The sequence below is a fragment of the Trifolium pratense genome, linkage group LG4, assembly GCF_020283565.1.
Source record: "Trifolium pratense cultivar HEN17-A07 linkage group LG4, ARS_RC_1.1, whole genome shotgun sequence".
NCBI lineage: Eukaryota > Viridiplantae > Streptophyta > Magnoliopsida > Fabales > Fabaceae > Trifolium > Trifolium pratense.
This window is the reverse complement of record NC_060062.1, coordinates 58,036,759-58,042,620: the sequence shown is the minus strand read 5'-3', so window position 1 is coordinate 58,042,620 and position 5,862 is coordinate 58,036,759. Positions and strand designations below refer to the sequence as shown.

The 5,862-nt window shown below is 33.7% G+C and overlaps 1 long non-coding RNA gene across 3 annotated transcripts; it reads left to right on the top strand.

Moving 5' to 3' along the window:
- Positions 1-1,087: 1,087 nt before the first annotated feature.
- On the top strand, positions 1,088-3,894 carry LOC123923370. 3 transcript variants are annotated; one of them, XR_006814373.1, is made up of 4 exons: positions 1,088-1,530; positions 3,068-3,137; positions 3,652-3,764; positions 3,873-3,894. It is a non-coding gene; the product is annotated as an uncharacterized LOC123923370 (long non-coding RNA). The 3 variants fall into 3 exon arrangements; XR_006814374.1 differs by lacking the exon at positions 3,873-3,894 and having other exon boundaries at positions 1,089-1,530; positions 3,068-3,179; positions 3,652-3,866; XR_006814372.1 differs by lacking the exon at positions 3,873-3,894 and having other exon boundaries at positions 1,090-1,530; positions 3,652-3,866.
- The last annotated feature ends 1,968 nt before the right edge of the window (positions 3,895-5,862 follow it).

The following is a 5,862-nucleotide window of genomic DNA, read 5'->3' as shown; positions in this document are numbered from 1 at the left end:
TACTACTCCCCCTTTTTAGCCACAAAATATGCCAAACAAAAACTTCGTGCATTAAGAGCAATAGTAATGAACATCACAGAAATCTATAGTGCAGAATATCAGAGCATAACAGATCCATATATTAGTATCCAGCAATCCATAGTCTTGAAATAGCAGAAGCATTACATCACGTACCAACAGAAAAGGCAAATGTCCTCAATATTATGCTCCACATCATATAATCATCAGATATCATACATCACATACTGCTACCGCACACAAAACACATCACAGATCACAACTCCTTAAGCAAACCACAAAATAGCAGTTGGGAAGAGTAGATTCCCACAAAGCTGAGAAAAATAAGTTCTCATGCAACCAGGATGTTCCAACATATGGCAGGACATCATCCAGAGCAAACAAATAGATCATTGCACAACAGAATAGTAACTACTTACTGCATTATGCTACTTCCCCTCACAATCAGAATCAGAGCAAAAATTAATTTCACTCCCTCCAAATACATTGACACATGCTTATTAGAATGATCATCAGAAAACAATTCTTACTCCCCCTCAATTTTATCATCCATATCAGCACATAAGCATTCAGCAGCACAAATTCAATATTACACCACTCGGATTAACAAATGTTTAAGCATCAAACACCACATCATATAGTAGAATACATCCAACCACTAAAAGAGCATGCATATGTTTCAACATCAGGTAGCACACACTACTACAAAAAGGAGTTTTAATAGCGCCCATTTAATAGCGTTTATTTAAAAAGCGCTATTAAAAGATAAACCGGAGCCCTTATAATAGCGTTGTTTGGAAAAGCGCTGTTAAATCCTTGAACCAACGTATACTATAATAGCGCTTTCTAAGAAACTGCTATTAAAGACTCAAACGCGCACCTGTATATTAGCGCTTTTGAAAAAGTGCTATTAAAGCTTATACCCTATAATAGCTCTTATTACATAACCGCTATAGTAAAAGGAAATTAATAAATAAAAATTGTGGTGGGTGGGTGTCGAACCCTTGACCCCTTGGTTGCTAAATACAATATAATAAAAAATAAATAATAAATAAAATAAACAAACAGAAAAAATTAAAAATAAAACGCAGTGATCTATCAAAATTACGCACGATATCTTCAATCCACTTCCAGGAAAAATTGAATTCAAACCCTAGAAACAAAATCAATATTCAGCAAACAATGAACTCAAACCCTAGATTCGAAATCGATCATCAAACCCAAAGGAATCTTATTCCTCTGTAATCAAACTCAGAGTAATCGGAATTCAGAGAAATTGAAGTTAGAGCAATCAAAACTCAGAGGTTGTTTCCCAGATTAATCGTTCAACTCGTCTTCTCCAATCACACTCGTCAATCCTAATATCCAAGAACCCATAAACCACTGTGAACCTTAACCCATAACCCGTAAATCATCTTCTCTCCAAGAACCTTAATCCAATAACCCACGCATTTAACCGTCGGTAGTCTCGTTCGTCGCCGCACTCTCACAACTCAAACTGCTGTCATTAAGGTATATGCTTACAATTGCAAATTGATTTAATTTAGAAACTTATTATTTTTTCAACTGTTCTAGTGTTGTGTTTAGAGTTGTGATTTTTAGTGGAAGATATTATATTGTGATTTTCAATTGCTATAGAAGCTTACTCCACTTCTTACACCAAAGTAGTATGACAGAACACTTAAAGTGACTCATTAAATTTGACTTATTTTTAGTTCATTAGTTCATTCTTTCTTAGGTGTGGTTTTGTTGCCTGAATTTGAATTGTGATGCAGAACACTTAAAAAGTGACTCATTAAATTTGACTCATTAGCCATTTTGCTTAAATTTTTGATTGGAGTGACTGAGATTCATCCACTTCCTATATAATGATGATTATCAGTTTGTAAATCAAAATAAGGTGTGAAAGTAATTCTCTTCATCTCTCTAGTTTGACAGTGTGTTGTGTTGTTGTTATGTTATGTCCCACTGATGCCAAGGAAGTTGATGAATTCTTCAAGTAAAGTCATATAAGCTACTCTTTGTAGACCTATATCACCCATTGTGAGAATTGATTTTGGCTTTAATAGTTAGAATGAAGTACCGTATAACATGGCATTAGGTAAAAGAAAATTAAAATGTTCAAAAGAATTTAGAAGAGGAAATCAAAATAAACTATACTAAGCTTGTGATTTTATGTAACATCCCAACTCTAATTAATACTGATGGTGTTAATCATAGACTTCAACTTTAAGATAAGATAAGATAATATTTTTATTTTTAGAGTAATTGGAGAATTTTAAAGGAGACATAAACTAACTATCTATTGTTGATAAGTAGAAAGGGGTAAATTAGTAAAAAAAAAAAGGGTGAGAGCCTTTGTGTAGAGACAAAAGGAAAATGGAAAACAAAAACTCAGTAAGCTTTGTCTCTTCTTCACACTACTCCAGGACTCCTCCATGTACCAAATCTTAAATTTCTCCAAATCCCCATTATAGGAAGCTCATGCAAGTGTAGATTATTGACCCAAATCAAATGCAAGAGGAACAAGAAACTTATCTTCTCGCACTCACCCTCTGTTCAGCGTAGCCCCCATCTCCTCACTTACCGAATTTTTTTTGGGTCTTTTTTTTTTATGAATTCACATACAAATTCTAGGGGAAGCAATTTAGAACATGTGGTAGTAGTAGCATTTGTTGCCTTGTTGGGCTGTCAGCTTTATGCAATGATTCATATGTTGTTTGTTTTTACAATTTGACTATAGTAGCATTAATTTATTATCTGTTTAAGGTTGGTATCGTTAGAGAAACAACATTTGGAACAACTGAATATTATATGTTAAGCATACTAAAGGGTCGTAACAATTGTCATTTATTTTACACTGAATATTTGAAGTTCACAATCACTAAGCTCTAGCTCCAGAATTTTTTGTCTTATTTCTTACACATTGCTTAATGAACCATAGTTTTAATGATCATTTCTACGTTTCAATGCATTTTTGAAATAGAAATATCCATGTTTGTACTTCTGCACCCTTTCAATTTTTTTTTACTTCATCTTTTGGTTTCAGGTATATGATCAAAAGTCTCAAAGGCATGTCGAATAACTAATTGTAAAAAAAAGTTTGTGGTTAATGACAGGTATTTTGTCATTCAAAATAGCTCTTAGTCTAATAGGTATAGGTATCTGTGTTATTTATTTCATTCTCTTAATATTTGAAAGCAAGTTGTAGGCGCTAGTGATTATCAATTTGGAGTTTTACCGTGAAAGTGTACTAGTGTTAATGTTTCACTAGTGATTTTGTGCCCGGATCAGTTTTGTGCCTGGATTGGTTTTGTTTATAAAATGGATATATTATGTGAGAGCTTATGTTTCACTAGTGATTTTTTAGGAAATTAACAATATTATTTGCCTTGAAAGTCAAATTATTATGAAATTTTGTTCTGTATTTGAAATTCTATTTTCTGTTTCGCTATCCTTTGATCCTATGAAATAATAATTTATCTTTGGTGAAACATAGAACAAATCAAAAGATATTTTAATATGTATTATGAGTGTTGAGAAAATTCTCCTCTGCTGATATCCTTGTAAATGCTTGATTATATGTCTATGTAATTTAGAACCTTGAATGACGGCTTATTTCCATTATTGTAGTATAATTTTTTGGCTTGAACTGATCAGATGCAAGCTATCAAAAGCATTAGTACTGAAGGCAATCTGTGCAAATCTCTAAGAGACCATAGAGCCATAAATTTATTAAACTCCAGGTCCTTTTTATTGTTATTTTCTTTCTGGAGGATGAAATAGTTTTCACCTTAGTTATTTGCATAAAAGAATTGATATATCTAGTCTAGTACTTTTGATTATATATGCAGACATATGAAAACAAGTATATGCTGGTGGTTGTTGGTAAGATAAAAGCTGCCAACATTATGTATGTAAGGTTATCAATGGTGTCTTTCACGGGTGCTTCTACTTCTACTCTTCAATTGAAGGATCAAGGATGTGATTTTTGGGTTATCCATAATGGTGTCTTTTTATCTTTAGTTAGTTTTGTGATGTTTCCATCTCATTGTTTAGGAGTGCTTTTATATGCTTTGTAATTCTTATATTGATTAGTTTAAATGTAAATTGTATTTGGATTTGAAGATTTTTATTGCATTCTAGTAAATTGTAATTAGATTTTAGTAGCACTTTGTATGGTTCACTGTTTGAATGTCTTATGTGGTGTTTGCTTGTGATCAATAAAATTTATTGGCTTTTTTTCATTCCAGTATAGCGTAATTAAAAAAATTATTTTTTTTATGAAAGAATGACCTTTAATAGCGCTTATTCAAGAAAGCGTTATTATAGGTAGGTTCAACAATAGCGTCATTCATGTGCGGGCGCTATTAAACCTTGACCTATAATAGCGAATTTAAAATAAAGCGCTGTTAAAGCCTGTTCCCAGAGTTTTCCCAAACAGTGAAAAACAACTTACGACAGCGCTTTTTTCAGAAACCGCTATTAAATATAGACAATTGATAGCGTTTTGAAAGTGCTATTATAGGAACCATACCTATAATAGCGGTATCAGTAATAGCGTTTTTAAGCGCTATTAAAAGTTAAAAAAAACACTATTAAATGCCTATATTTGTAGTAGTGACAACAGACATTAGCAGCAAAACATATCATGCCTACCAACTACTAAACTACTTCCCTTTTTAGTCAGAAGTTTAGACAAAATAGGGTCTTCATGCATTAATCAAAGAGTACAATAGTATAGATATCCAGGAACATAGTGCACAGAGCTACTACAAACGAAGACAACACCATGGGATACATACCTCATCAGATATAGATCAGCAGTGGAGTCATCATCAAATAGCCTAAAACAGATCACACTTCATCAACACAAAATTTTCAACAATAATATCAAAGATGACCAAGATGTTTCACCATCTAGTAGCACATCAGATAGCACAGGTTCCTCCGGTATGGTATCAGAGCTTTGACAACAAAAATGTTTCAACACATGTTAGCATAACACATAGCACATGTTAGCAAAGATGTTTCAACATGTCTATATAGCGTGGTATCAGAGCGAATATGAGCAATCACAAAATACGTCACATGTTAGCAAAGATGTTGCAACATATGGTAGCACAACTTCTAGCACAGGTTCTTCCAGCATAGTATCAAAGCACGTGGTCTTCTAATCAGGGCATTGAGCATCCATCTAATAAAAACTCCTCTTGTACACATGATCTCATCTTTGTGCAAAGGAAGCACGATGAAAGGAAACATTGTCACAGAGAGCAACAAGCACATTCTGAGGGATCTTTTTCCCACCAGACTTTTTCTTTGAGGCAAAGGGTGTGATGTCTGGCACATCCTCCTCAACATTATACTTAGAGTCACTTGAAGATGCTTCATTTCTTTTCAGACTTTGTTTCTTCTTAGTAGTAGGCACATTAACCTCATACATATTCTTTTCAGAATCAACCACTTCTTCATTAAGTGGCACAGTTTGATGACTTTCTTTAGACTGAGAGACCCTTCTTCAACCTCAGTAGAATTTTCTTCATCAGATCCTGTTTCTTCATCATATGAGTCAGATGGGTCAACAGATGTCCCAACAACTTTCACCACAGCAGTTTCTTGAACAGGTTTCTGGACAATAGTAACATCAGCCTTAGGTTGGACCACAGATGTGTCAACGTCTGTCACAACATCCTCTTCAGGAACAGTTTGTTTTGATTTATCAACAGAACCAATAGCATCTTTTGTCTGAGATACATCAACAACAAGAACATCTATAATTTTGTTTGTGTAATCAACAACATTCACACCAGCAGAGATAATAATGTCAGGAGCTAGTAATAC